Source organism: Triticum urartu, chromosome 7A (assembly GCF_056163025.1).
Source record: "Triticum urartu cultivar PI428250 chromosome 7A, HENAU_Tu73, whole genome shotgun sequence".
Lineage (NCBI taxonomy): Eukaryota > Viridiplantae > Streptophyta > Magnoliopsida > Poales > Poaceae > Triticum > Triticum urartu.
The window spans coordinates 676,759,264-676,774,789 of record NC_141879.1 but is presented as its reverse complement, the minus strand read 5'-3'; the positions used below and the strand labels follow the sequence as shown (position 1 = coordinate 676,774,789).

Sequence of the window (15,526 nt, the reverse complement as noted above, 5' to 3'; positions counted from 1 at the left end):
ATCTTCATACACAACAATCATACCATAGGCTAGCTTCTAGGGTTTAGCCTCCTTGATCTCGTGGTAGATCTACTCTTGTACTACCCATATCATCAATATTAATCAAGCAGGAGTAGGGTATTACCTCCATCGAGAGGGCCCGAACCTGGGTAAAAACATCGTGTCCCTTGTCTCCTGTTACCATCCGGCCTTGATGCACAGTTCGGGACCCCCTACCCGAGATCCGCCGGTTTTGACACCGACAGGGGGGATCCATCACCGGTGGCCATCTTCATCATCCCGACGCTCTCCATGACGAGGAGGGAGTAGTTCACCTCGGGGCTGAGGGTATGTACCAGTAGCTATGTGTTTGATCTCTCTCTCTCTCTCTCGTGTTCTTGATATGGCACGATCTTGATGTACTGCGAGCTTTGCTATTATAGTTGGATCTTATGATGTTTCTCCCCGTCTACTCTCTTGTAATGGATTGAGTTTTCCCTTTGAAGTTATCTTGTCGGATTGAGTCTTTAACGATTTGAGAACACTTGATGTATGTCTTGCATGTGCTTATCTGTGGTGACAATGGGATATTCACGTGATCTACTTGATGTATGTTTTGGTGATCAACTTGCAGGTTTAGTGACATTGTGAACTTATGCATAGGGGTTGGCACGCATTTTCGTCTTGACTCTCCAGTAGAAACTTTGGGGCACTATTTGAAGTGCTTTGTGTTTGTTGAATAGATGAATCTGAGATTATGTGATGCATATCGTATAATTATACCCACGGATACTTGAGGTGACATTGAAGTATCTAGGTGACATTAGGGTTTTGGTTGATTTGTGTCTTAAGGTGTTATTCTAGTACGAACTCTAGGATAGATCGAACGGAAAGAATAGCTTCGTGTTATTTTACTACGAACTCTTGAATAGATCGATCAGAAAGGATAACTTTGAGGTGGTTTCGTACCCTACAACGATCTAATTATGTTATTATTGTTGAGAGAACTTGCACTAATGAAAGTATGAACCCTAGGCCTTGTTTCGAAGCATTGCAATACCATTTTTGCTCACTTTTATCATTAGTTACATTGTTGTTTTTATATTTTCAGATTACAAAAACCTATATCTACCATCCATATTGCACTTATATCACCCACTAGTGCAGAACCGGGCTTTAGCGCCGGTTCGTAAGGGCCTTTAGTGCCGGTTGTACAACCGGCACTAAAGAGTGGAGACTAAAAGCTCCCCCCTTTACTACCGGTTCGGCACGAACCGACGCTAAAGTTCCACCACGTGGCACAAGCCAGGCCGGGGTGCTGATAGACCATTAGTACCGGTTGGCAACACCAACCGGTACTAAATGTTTGGGGGGGGGGGTTGGTTTTATTTTTTATTTTTCCATTAATTTTGTGTTTTCCATTTAATTCTTTTTTTTGCTGGTATTTTACGATACTACATATTGTACACGTTATGCATATATATAAATAGATTTTCTCGTAGAACCGCATATATATATATATCATCGAATGTCTCACAACCACCATTAATTATTCACACATACACGTGTGTATATATATATATATATACAATTTCTCCTACATGTTGCCTTGATGCCTTCGGAGCACGATGACAAGTGGTTCATGGGGGCGGTAGCGGGTAATAGTATTCTCCTTTGGGATCTATGACCTGGTCGAGCAAAAATCCCGCTATTTCCTCTTGAAGTGCTAGTATGCGCTCCGTTGGTAGGAGCTGCTCCCGCACCTCTCTGAACGGTTAAGAAGGAGATCAATATGCATGTGTATTAGTTGTGTGACTAGATATCAACAATGGTGTAAAAATTTGTGAATAGTGTTCTGACAAACGTACCCAGTCCTGTCTTTGAGATCTGCTCCTTTCGGACGCCATCATGCGAATGTTCTCGCGAACGTAGTATGTACACAGATCAGTCCCCAACGCCTGCTTCAGGGCCTTTACGAGAATGGAATTGAATCAGATAATGATTAATCAAACATGATAATTAATTAATGGTACTGAAGCAAGAATTAAAGAGATGGTAGCTAGCTAGATAGTACTACTTAATTACTTACCTTGAGTCGATACCAAAACAGCTTTTTTGCCCATTTGCCTGGAGTCACCTTGATGAACTTTGCCCAAGCCCTGCCCGCCGGCAAAGAAAATTAATAAAGGGGTTATTAAATAGTTCATATCAGGAAATGACGAACTAAATAGGCTGAGATATAGTTAATAATGATTAAAATTACCTGTTGACTATCCCAAACAAGATAGTGTAGTCACTTTATTTTTTGAAGTAGTGAGTCCAGTACTTCAACTTTTCCTTCTTCAACTTTAATGTCTAACAAGATCCAGCGAAACTGCATGCACACACGTTTGCATGTCTTAATTAAGCGGGCATGTGCATAACACTAATCAACTACCCTAAACCCTATACACTTAATTATTAACATCTAGCTAGCTAGTAGTTTAGCAAAAATAGAATTTGTAGTACAAGACAGTGTGACTCACAGGAAGTTGTAAGGAAGTAGTATATCTTCATTGGTATTGAGGCGCTTGAAGAACTCTAGCATGATTTCCTCTAAACTTGCTCGACAACTTGGAATATTCCATGTGTACTCATTAACGGTATTTGGGTCAATGAACCCAATGCCATAGCGTCCAGATTTTTTCATTTCATACATCTTTATCCTACATAATACCACAGAAAAGAATATAGTGAGCATAATTACAGGTAATGATTGATCAGAATGATCACTACAGCTAGCTTGAGACTTAAGTACAAAAAGAAATCACTTACAGACAATAGCAACTAACGATAGATTTGTCGAGTGCGTCTTGATTGTATAACTGAAATAGTTCTGAATACTCAACAGACACAACTTTCTCATGGAAGTAATGCTCCACCTTGACATTCACCATGAGGGACTCTCGATTGGAAATCTTGGTAATGTTCATGTACCATTGATGCAATTCATACATTCTCGTTGGGAGGTTGTTGACCTCGTCTGGCTCGATCAAAGGTTGGCCCCGGACATATTTCCGTTTTATTTCCTCCTCTCTAAGCGGAGACATGGGCTCGATATCGAGGAGTTGTCCAATAGTGATCTTGAGCATTTCAGCCTGCATTATATGCTCGGTTATTACCACATTGCCCAGCTGGGGAACGTAAACGATTTGCCCATAATAATATTGGGCGCGCGTACTCTCATGTGTTGTTGGCACAACAAGCGGGGGGATCAATTGTGCCGCCTGTTCTCCCAGCTGGGGAACGTTTTTCTCGCATTTTTTAACAGCTGCTTGTTGGCACGAGCTCGAGCTCGCTTCTTTCTGTAGTCGTGCTCGATGTGCCTTCCTGATTTGGCGCTTATAGTCTGAGTCAACAGGATTGGGAGCTGGTGGTCTAGCCATACGAATGAAGTGGTCAATCTTTTCCTCGGGCACTTTCTCCCTCGGCGGCGGTGCCGGTTTCGGTCCAAAATGGGCGTCCACTTGGGCCTTCACTATGGCTTTGTTTTGCTCCTCGGTCATGTCGTAAGGCCTCTGAGGAAGAGGACCGAGGCTTGGACCATATTTATATCGCTTGTCTCCGCCTATACATCCTGTACTACCTCGACTCGTACCGCTACGCACCATAGTTGCGGCGTGTCTCTTCTGCGATTGCTAAGGCGGCGGAGATGGCTGACGTGGCTGAGTTGGAGCAGGAGTCTGCTCACGCATTGGTGGACTTGGAGGAGCGGGAGTTTGCTGACATGGTGGCAGACTTCGAGGAGGAGTCTGCTCACGTGTTTGTGGACTTGGAGGAGCGGGAGTCTGCTGACACGGTGGCGGACTTCGAGGAGGAGTCGGCTCACGCGTTTGTGGACTTGGAGGAGTGGGAGTCTGCTGACTCAGTGGCGGACTTCGAGGAGGAGTCGGCAGACGCGGTGTCGGTGGCCTTCGAAAGATGATGCAATCCTTTCTCCATAGGATGATACGATGTATGGCCTCTCCCAGTGTGTGCTCGTCGTCACCTCCAAGAATGTCAAGTTGTAGCCCCGAATATTGGTCCACCACCTCATCAACCAAGACACGAGCATAGCCCGCTGGAATTCGGGTGCAATGGAAGGTTGCTTCGGGGGTAATTGTAAAAGCAACGATGTCCGCCACCTTCATGGATATGTTCTTCATTTTGAAGTGTAGCTCACAGTTAGTGTTCTCTATGATGTCATCCACAGGGTATGTATCCAGTAGTGCATCGCCCGGGGTGGAACCAATGCTGCTTCTCGGCATGGATGGGACGGTGCTATCCAATGATGGACGATCATCTGCTTGCTCCTGCCGCTGCTGAGACCCCCTTTCCTGGCTAAGTGAGTCGATCTGCTGCTGGAATTTGAGTGCCAAGTCCGCGTGCCTTGCTTCTAGGCCTTGAAGGCGTTCTGCGTCCTGCTTCCTCTGCTCCTCCTCCAGCTTCCTCTTCTTCTCCTCCTCCATCTTCTTTCTTGCACGGCTCCTGTAGTCGTCGTTCCATTTCAAAAAGCCCTCATACCAGGGAATAACGCCCTTGCCTCGTGTTCTTCCCGGGTGTTCAGGATTTCCCAGGGCGCGCGTAAGCTTGTCGTTCTCTCTCTTGGGCGTGAACACCCCCTTTCGAGCATCTTCTATTGCGTCAAGTAACTTTTGTTCGGCTCCTTTTAGACTTTCCTTCTTCAAAACCAGGCCTGTCTTCGGGTCCAACGCCCCCCATGCACATAGAACCAAGTTCTGCACCTAGGGGGCCAGCTCCTAGTAACCGGAGTGAGCCTTGCATCCTCCATCTCTTTCTTAGACTTATCCCACTTAGGCATTGCCACCGCATAGCCACCTGGCCCCAGCCTATGGAACTGTGTCTTTTTTGTGGCATTGGCCTTGTTTTTTCTCGACCGTTCCTTAGATAATTCTGATTCCTTGAATTTCATGAAAGCGGGCCAGTGTTCTCTTTGCTTCTCCAGTGTTCCCTTGAATTCTGGAGTCTTCCTTTCTGCAGCGAGGTAGTTGGCCCATACAGTTTTCTTGGGGGTGTTGAATGCAATTGCCATCTTCTTAAGAGCAGCGTCCTTGACTTTCTGCACATCTGCATCAGTGAAATAATCTGGTAGGGTGAAATGTTCCATCAGAGATTCCCAAAGCTTTTGTTTTGCTCTGTCGTCGACCCAAGTAACATCTGGACGTTTAGTTTTTGTCTCTTTCCATTCTTGAATGGAGATCGGGAGTTGGTCCTTCACAAGAACTCCGCACTGACGAACGAACTTGTTCGCAATGTTCTTAGGCATGAGGGGTTTGCCACTAGCTTTGATGGAATCGATGTTGTACTTTACACCCTCCTTCAACTTTTTGCCTGGGCCTCGCTTTGTCCTGCTGTCTGTAGAAGCAGATTTGCTTGATCCAGAGGGCTAAAAGAAGAAAGATCGATTCGTTAATATATCTTCAAATAAAAAAAACATGTGATGATCACTAGATGCCTGCTTATATAAATATACCTCGCCGGTAGTCTTTGTTATTTCAAGATCAACATTGTATTCGTCATCATAATCATTGTCTGTGTCATCATAATCATAGTTCATGACTTCATCAGCTCGGTCGTCGAGATCGAATATCTTATCATCACCCTCCCCGGTATTGTTCAGATATTGGGAGCCGTCATCTGCTTCATTCAGATCATCTGGCCTATTAGGGCTGCGTATGATCTCGAACAGGGCCTCTTCTCCCTCTCTATCGGTATTGTCCGCCATAACTTTTATTTAACTAATACAGAAGAAAAATAAAACAATTTAGTATTCAAATTACAATGCATGGATGCAATCAATAAGGAAAAACTGAATCATATAGTACATAATATGCATCGTCTCGAATAATATATAATCTCGAATACATCGTCTCGAATAATATATAATCTCGAATACATCGTCTCGAATAATATATAACCTCGAGTACATCGTCTCTAATAATATATATAATCTTGAATATTATATATTGAATACATCACTGGCTAGGTTGCTAATAAAGATCGAATACTACAGAAGAATCTAGGCCACTCGCGGTTCCTGGGGCGCGGGCGGTGGACACCCAAAGAGAAGGAACCATCACAGGATCATATCTCTGGTCATCTGCCCAAAGAACCTGCCAGGTATTGGAGAACCTGACGTCCATAGCAGCCATGTAGCGATGAACGTGCTCGTCCTCCTCCCTAACACGGCGACGCACCACCTTCAGTGGGGCCGGCTCCCTCTGCACCGAATGTGGCCCACGCGAACACCACCAAAGGAGATCAGGGTCGACGACGGGATCCGAGGCCGGGTTCCTCACCAAGCGGCGCGCCCCTCCAGGTAGCACCTCCCAGTGCCAGTCCGGCGGAGCCCAGTCCTGGACATGGGTCAGCCGGACGTCGTCGCGAACGGGTGACGGCGAGGATGCGGGTCGGGCATCGTCGAGAACAAATACTATATGCCCGCAAAAAGTAACATTTTTTAAATGATTGGATTGTGATAACTAAAATTTTATATGCAAATTCTAAAATTTTCTATATATATAACTAACATTTTTATAACATATATATATATATATATAACTAACATTTATAACATTTCTAATATTTCTATAACTAAAAAACAGAAAAATTGCTAACATTTCTATAACTAAAAAACAAAAAAATTATAACATTTCTATATAACTAACATTTCTATAAGATTTCTAATATTTCTATAACTAAAAAATAGAAAAAATTTCTATAACTAAAATTTATAACAATGTGTGTGTGTGTGTGTGTGGACATGGCGGCCGGGGCAGGAGCTCACCGGCGAGGCGCGGCGACGGGGGGCGGCGACGGGGACGGAGATGGGCGGTGACGATGGGGATGGGGATGGGGCGGCGACGACGGGGACGGGCCGGGCGGGACGATGGGGCGGGGTGCAGCGACGGGGACGACGGGGACGGGGACAGCCGGGGCGGCGACGATGACGGGGACAGCGAGGGACAACGACGGGGGCGGCGGCGACGGGGCAGAGGAGAAAGAAGCAGAGGGAGAGATGAGAAACTGAATTTTTTTGAAGTGTTTTCTTATATAGAACACCCCTTTAGTACCGGTTGGAGTTACCAACCGGTACTAAAGGTCTGTTTTGGCCAGGCCAAGCGGCGGGAAGCGCCCCCCTTTAGTACCGGGTGGTGGCACCAACCGGTACTAAAGACACCCCTTTAGTACCGGTTGGAGCCACGACCCGGTACTAAAGGGGGTGCGCTGCCAGGCGAGGGGCGCAGAAGTTTAGTCCCACCTCACTAGTTGAGGAGCGCCAAGACCAGTTTATAAGCCCCGGCGCGGGCACTGCATTGAGCTCCTCTCAAAAGCAGGCCTTCTGGGCCCACCTCTCCTACTCTGCCTGTGGGCCTACTGGGCTTGCGGGCCTGCATCCTGGCCCAACTACAGGTTGGGTTTCTAGTCGTATGCAGGCCGCTCTAGCCCAGTAGGTGGGCTTTTTTATTTTCTTATTTTTTTTGCTTTATTTATTTTTGAGTTGTTTTTTGCTGTATTTAGAGTTTCTTTGTGAATATTTTTGCTTTAGGTACAAAAAATTACAAACTTTCTGTTAGTGCCGGTAGTTTTCAAATTTGAATAGTTTAAATTTTGAATTATTTGAAATTTGTGTGAATCGCTAGTTTGTGAATAACTTAACTTTGAAAATAGATTTTTTAGTGATTCTTTTTTCTTATGTTTAATATTAGTGTGTTTTATCATTATATTCAATTTGGTAATGCTTAGGTTATTTAAAAAATAAAATGCCTTTGTAACAGATGAGTTTTCGTCCGAAACCCTGATACTTCGAAAGAGATTGTCCATTTTGTACACGAAGTGCATCCAGTTTTTGCGGTAACCCTCTCTACTTTTTTGCACATGCTATGTGAGCGAAATTATGATACCATGCCAACTTTCAACCTTTTCTGAATTCATTTGAAATGCTTTTCAGTTTCAGGGTCATTTAGCTGAAAAATCAGTAAACGCATGAAAGAATTTGTTTGCACATAAAATTTCTTCGCGTTTCAAATGCCAAAACACATAACTACCCTAACTATTACAGAGATTCCCTCCTGGTTGTGAAACACAGAAGAAAGTGATGATAGTGAAGCCGATCACATCCCAGATCTTTGGGTGTGAAACTTTTTCTTCGCGTGTGTCCCTTTGCGCCGTAGTCATGGAAAATCTTCATCATTTAACTGGATGCTCGGGTCAATATTCACTGTGAATGGAGCAATTTCATCAAACTTTTCATAATCTTCTGACATGTCTGTCTTGTCATCCACTCCCACGATGTTTCTCTTCCCAGAAAGAACTATGTGGCGCTTTGGCTCATCGTATGATGCATTCGCTTCCTTATCTTTTCTTTTTCTCGGCTTGGTAGACATGTCCTTCACATAGAAGACCTGTGCCACATCATTGGCTAGGACGATTGGCTCGTCTGCGTATGCAAGATTGTTGAGATCCACTGTTGTCACTCCGTACTGCGGGTCTTCCATTACCCCGCCTCGTGTCATATTGACCCATTTGCACCGAAACAAAGGGACCTTCAAACCACATCCATAGTCAAGTTCCCACATGTCCTCTATGTAACCATAATATGTTTCCTTTCCCGTCTTGGTTGTTGCATCAAAGCGGACACCACTGTTTTGGTTGGTGCTCTTCTTATCTTGGGCGATCGTGTAAAATGTATTACCATTTATCTCGTACCCTTTGAAAGTCATTATATTCGAAGATGGTAACTGGGACAGCGAGTACAGATCATCTTCAATAGAGGCGTCATGCATGGTATGTGTCTGCAACCAGCCGGCGAAACTCCTGGTATGTTCACATGTAATCCAGTCATCAGACCGCTCCGGGTGTTTGGAGCGTAGAAAATTCTTGTGTTCGTCCATATACGGAGCCACCAAGGCAGAATTCTGTAGAACTGTGTAGTGTGCTTCAGTGAGAGAATGTCCGTCCATACATATTAGTTGATTCCCTCCTAGCGTGCCTTTTCCATCTAGTCTGCCCTTATGCCGCGATTCAGGAACACCAATCGGCTTAAGGTCAGGAATAAAGTCAATACAAAACTCAATGACCTCCTCATTGTGATGGCCCTTGGAGATGCTTCCCTCTGGCCTAGCACGGTTATGAACATATTTCTTTAAGACTCCCATGAACCTCTCAAAGGGGAACATATTGTGTAGAAATACAGGACCCAAAATGTTAATCTCTTTGCATAGGTGAACTAGGACGTGCGTCATGATGTTGAAGAAGGATGGTGGGAACACCAACTCGAAACTGACAAGACATTGCACCAAATCATTCTCTAACCTTGGTATGATTTCTGGATCGATTACCTTCTGAGAGATTGCATTGAGGAATGCACATAGCTTCACAATGGCTAATCGAACGTTATCCGGTAGAAGCCCCCTCAATGCAACCGGAAGCAGTTGCGTCATAACCACGTGGTAGTCATGAGACTTTAGGTTCTGGAACTTTTTCTCTGCCATGTTTATTATTCCCTTTATATTCGACGAGAAGACAGACGGTACCTTAATACTGAGCAGGCATTCAAAGAAGATTTCCTTCTCTTCTTTGGTAAGAGCGTAGCTGGCATGACCCTGATGTATGCCGTCTTTTCCGTGCATACGTTGCTGGTCCTTCCGTGCCTCAGGTGTATCTTTTGTCTTCCCATACATGCCCAAGAAGCCAAGCAGGGTCACGCAAAGATTCTTCGTCATGTGCATCATGTCGATTGCGGAGCGGACCTCTAGGTCTTTCCAATAGGGCAGGTCCCAAAACATAGATTTATTCTTCCACATGGGTGCGCGTTCGTCAGCGTCATTCGGAACAGGTTGTCCGCCAGGACCCTTTCCAAAGACTACCTTCAAATCCTTGACCATATCATGTACAGCAGCCCCAGTACGGTGGCGAGGCTTCGTCTGGTGATCCGCCTCACCTTTGAAATGCTTGCCTTTCTTTCTTACGGGATGCCTGCTCGGAAGAAATCAACGATGTCCCAGGTACACATTCTTCCTACAATTGTCCAAATATATATTTTCGGTATCATCCAAACAGTGCGTGCATGCGCGGTATTCCTTGTTTGTCTGTCCTGAAAGGTTACTGAGAGCAGGCCAATCATTGATGGTCACGAACAGCAATGCCTTTAGGTCAAATTCTCCCCCCATGTGCTCATCCACGCACGTACACCTGTTCCATTCCACAGCTGTAAGAGTCTTCAACTAATGGCCTTAGGTACACATCAATGTCGTTGCCGGGTTGCTTAGGGCCTTGGATGAGCACTAGCATCATAATGAACTTCCGCTTCATGCACAACCAAGGAGGAAGGTTATACAAACATAGAGTCACAGGCCAGGTGCTATGGTTGCTGCTCTGCTCCCCAAAAGGATTAATGCCATCTGCGCTTAGACCAAACCATACGTTCCTTGCGTCATCTGCAAACTCCTTCCCGTACTTTCTCTCGATTTTTCTCCACTACGACCCGTCGGCGGGTACTCTCAACTTTCCATATTTCTTACGGTCTTCTCTGTGCCATTGCATCGCCTTGGCATGCTCTTTGTTTTGGAACAAACGTTTCAACCGTGGTATTATAGGAGCATACCACATCACCTTGGCAGGAATCTTCTTCCTAGGGCGCTCGCCCTCGACATCACCAGGGTCATCGCGGCTAATCTTATAGCGCAATGCACCACATACCGGGAAAGCGTTCAAATCCTCGTACTCACCACGGTAGAGGATGCAGTCATTCGGGCATGCATGTATCTTCTGCACCTCTAACCCTAGAGGGCAGACAGCCTTCTTTTCTTCGTACGTACTCTCGGGCAATTCGTTGTCCTTTGGAAGCATATTCTTTATCATTACCAGCAACTTTCCAAATCCCTTGTCAGATACACCATTCTCTGCCTTCCATTGCAGCAATTCCAGTGTGGTGCCCAAATTTTTCTTGTCAGCTTCGCAATTCGGGTACAACAATTTCTTGTGATCCTCTAACATGCGCTGCAACTTCTTCTTCTCCAAATCACTTGCGCAGTTTCTCTTTGCATTGGCAATGGCCCAACCTAGATCATCAGCAGGCTCATCTGATGCCTCTTCTTCAGCTTCTTCCCGCATTGCCGGCTCAGCTTCTTCCCCCATTGTTGTATCATCGTATTCAGGGAACCCATGGCCAGGACAGTTGTCGTCGTCCTCTTCTTCTTCATTGTCTTCCATCATAACCCCTCTTTCTCCGTGCTTGGTCCAAACATTATAGTGGGGCATGAAAGCGGACTTAAATAGGTGGACGTGAATGGTTCTTGACGTAGAGTAATTGTGATCATTCTTACAGATAGCACATGGACAAGGCATAAAACCATTCGCCCGCTTGTTTGCCTCAGCCGCAAGCAGAAAAGTTTGCACACCATTAATGATCTCGGGAGAGCATCGGTCATCATACATCCATTGTTAGCTCATCTTCATTACACAACACCGAAAAGACCAAATTAATACAAGTTCATACATAAAGTTCATACATATATATATAGTTCATACAACACTTAAATGCAACAAACAAATTACTCTCTAGCTAAAACATTTAAATGCAACAACAAAGGCGATCAAGATCGCAACTAAGGTAACAATTGATCCAACAGCATAATGATACCAAGCCTCACTATCAATGGCATATTTTCTAATCTTCAAGCGCATTTTCTCCATCTTGATCTTGTGTTCATTGACGACATCGGCAACATGAAACTCCAATTCCATCTTATCCCCTTCAATTCTTTTCAATTTTTATTTCAAATACTCGTTTTCTCTTTCAACTAAATTTAACCTCTCGACAATAGGGTCGGTTGGAATTTCCGGTTCACATACCTCCTAGATAAAAATATCTATGTCAACTTGATGTGCATAATTTGTCATAAACATGAAATGCAACAACTAGTTTTAAAAGAGAATATACCACATCCGAATCATAACAAGGACGAGGGCCGACGGGGACGGATATCAAAACCATGGCACTATGTATAACAAACAACGTACGGGTAAGATAATTATACGAGTAACTATATCCAAATCACACAAACATCAATTTGGTAACGTAAAACATTCATGAACAAGAGGCTCACCACAAGGTGGTGCCGGCGACGGGACGGTGCGGGCGATCGACGGTGGTTACGACGGAGATTTAGAAGGCACTAAGTAAACCACACCTACATATGCAAACTAAGTGTTATTTTTGACCTCAAATTGCATATAAATCAAATAATAGCACATATAATTCCTCCAAATTACTAAACTCATAAATTAATCACTATACAAAGCATTGCAAGAGCTAATCTAGCAATGAGAGATGAAAGGACAAAGTTGCTAACCTTTGTGATCATTTGAATGGATGAGAGCCTTCAAATCTTGACAAATTTTGGGCAGAATGTGTGATGAGCTCGAGAGGAAGAGGGGAAGAACAGAGAGGAGAGGGGAAAGGGGAAGAAAAGAGCGCGCTCGGGTGGATGAAGGGTTTATGTAGGACGACCTTTAGCATCGTTTCGTGCCACGAACCAGTACTAAAGGTGCTGGAGGGGCCCCGGACTGACAACATCCTGCCACCACTCACTTTAGTACCAGTTTGTGGTATGAACCAGTGCTAAAGGTTCGCCACGAACCGGTACTAATGAGAGCGGCCGGCTAGCCGTTGGAACCGGCACCAATCCAAACATTAGTGCCAGCTCAAAATCAAACCAGCACTAATGTGCTTGACATTTGACCCTTTTTCTACTAGTGACCAACTCTTCACCGAACTAGTGCACCTATACAATTTACCATTGTATTGGGTGTGTTGGGGACACAAGAGACTCTTTGTTATTTGTTTGCAGGGTTGTTTGAGAGAGACCATCTTCATCCTACGCCTCCCACGGATTGATAAATCTTAGGTCATCCACTTGAGGGAAATTTGCTACTGTCCTACAAACCTCTGCATTTGGAGGCCCAACAAAGTCTACAAGAAGAAGGTTGGGTAGTAGACATCACGGGGCTATCTTCGGACGCAGTGGATCCGGAGGAGGAGTTGGAGGAGAGGATGAGGAGGAGGAGGATGATGTGGGGGATGCTGGCAATGGGGATCTGCTGGCGGAGCAACAGGCCATCCTCGATTCCCTCCGGTCGGACTCGACTGCAGAGGCAAGACGTCGTCGCCGACAGGACTTGGAGGCACAAGAGGCCGTAGACGAGGCGGAGCTATTCGCCTACATGGATGAGGTCAAGCAGGAGGAGGATAAGCCAAAGCCCTCCTACCCGTCCGTCCAGCCGGCGCCCGGTACCGTCGTCGTGGACATCTCCGACGACGAAGAGTAGCTAGGGTAGTACGTAGATGTAGTATGTAGGATTAGTTTTCCATGTTTTGTATGGATTTAGGGAATGAAATACGAGAGAGGCGAATGCAAAGTGGTAAATTGACGTGCTCGGTTAGTGCCGGCGGACGGGTCCGCGGGCGTTTGAGTGGCCGGATTTGCAATGTCCGTTGTAGATGTTCTTAGGCTTTTTATATTACAAGGAAGATGTTTATAACCGTCAAAAAATGTTGTCTTAGATTTGTGTAAAAGAAAGATTTGTATAGATACAGTACTATCAAGATAAATCTAAGACAAGTAATTTAGAATGGACATATCTATACCTATACCTATACCTATACCTATACCTTATATATATATATAATACTAATAAAGCAAGGTGCGTTTCTCCAATATTTTCATCCGTTCACCGCTGATTTTTTTTCTATCCGGGGTGGTACTAAATTTTTGTTCCACTAGAAAAGACAAAAAATGTGTCCAGAAATCCGCAATTGGGCCAGGCGCACTCCAGCCCAACAAAGCCAACCCAGTAATTATCCTGCCCATGCATTGTGAAGAACTTATTTGTCGCACGCGGCGACAAATAGTTGAAGGTACGCACAGGTTGCCCACGACTGGGCCGACTCGTTTTTGTTTCTTCAGTGTTCTATTTCTGTTTTTATTTTCCTTTTTCTATTCCTTTCTCTATGCATATACATATATCTACTAATAAAGCATGTGTGTTTCTCTAATTTTTATTTTTCCATGAAATAAAAATATTCAAAATATATTCATAATTTCAATTTTTGTTCAAATATTCAAAAAACAGCATTAAAAAATGTATTCCTGTTTTGTAAAATAGTAGAAACTTAAAAAATCTGCGTTCAGAATTTCCTCAATATTTAAAAAATGTTGCCATTTAAAAAAAATCTATTTCAGAATTGTTCGTTATTTTTTATAAATTTAATATTTTATAAAATGTTCCATATTCAAAAAAAATTCTTGTTTAATGAAAAGTTCACAAAAACAAAATAATGTTTGCGTCTAACAAAACATTTTTTTAATGTTTCCCTTTTAAAAAAATCAATAATGTTTTGTTTTTATAAAAGGTTCATTTGTTCAATTTTTTTTCAATTTCAATAAGTATTCATGTTTCTAAGTTTGTTTGTGTTTTTCCAAAATTATGTGGAATTTTAAAAAAAAATCACATTTTTAAAACTGTCCGGGCTTTCAATATTTTTTTACGTTTCCAAGAATATTCGGCAGTTCATATTTCTTTGAATGTTCAAAAAAAAAATCAAATCTGACACTATTGTGTTTTCTTAAATATTCACGCTGGCCATTGGTTAGCAGCGCACGTTTGTTCGATCCTGGTTGGATATAAATTAAAAAAATTGTGGCCATGTGCCAATAAAAGAGAATATGTGGTTTGGCTCTAATTAGAAAAAAATTGTGGATACGTGAGTGCTAAAATAGTCAAAGAGAATAAACCGTCATAATGAAGGAACATTCATGCCTGATTATGCTTACGAAACAGGATTTATGCGCTGCAATTAGTAATCCATCCGGTTACGTCGTCGTAGGAGAGTGGTCGAAGCAACCGTGTCCCGAAGGTCGTCACACATCCACCAAATGAGGAGGCATGCACAACCCCGAGATGGAGGCGGACGCGGAAGAAAAAGACACGAGTTGGGTGCTCACCACCACGTCTACCAACCCCACCACTATCAAGATTTCACGGGCCAAACATGTCCAGAGAGAAGACCGCAACTCCTTGCTCTGTCACCTACCTTTGTGGAGACCGTTTTTTTTGGACACATCGATTATCTTTCCCGTTGCTTGTCGTAAATAAAATATCTCTACCATTGCAACGCACGGGCATATATGCTAGTTATAATAATTCTAAGGAAAGCAATTCTATTTGTAAGGGTTTTGATTTTTCGGTAAAACTTGTATTACTCGCAGGGACGGATACAAGGGGGGACGAGGGGGGGCGAGTGTTGGGGAACGTAGTAATTTCAAAAAATTTCCTACGCACACGCAAGATCATGGTGATGCATAGCAACGAGAGGGGAGAGTGTTGTCTACGTACCCTCGTAGACCGTTCGCGGAAGCGTTATATCAACGCGGTTGATGTAGTCGTACGTCTTCACGTCCGACCGATCCAAGTACCGAAAGCACGGCACCTCCGAGTTCTGCAC

General features: G+C 44.0%; 1 long non-coding RNA gene across 1 annotated transcript; it reads right to left on the bottom strand.

Moving 5' to 3' along the window:
- Nucleotides 1-11,774: 11,774 nt before the first annotated feature.
- On the bottom strand, nt 11,775-12,263 carry LOC147961383 (uncharacterized). Its single transcript, XR_015610622.1, has 3 exons — nt 12,129-12,263; nt 11,963-12,020; nt 11,775-11,877 (listed from the first exon to the last, which is right to left on the bottom strand). It is a non-coding gene; the product is annotated as an uncharacterized LOC147961383 (long non-coding RNA).
- Nucleotides 12,264-15,526: the final 3,263 nt, after the last annotated feature.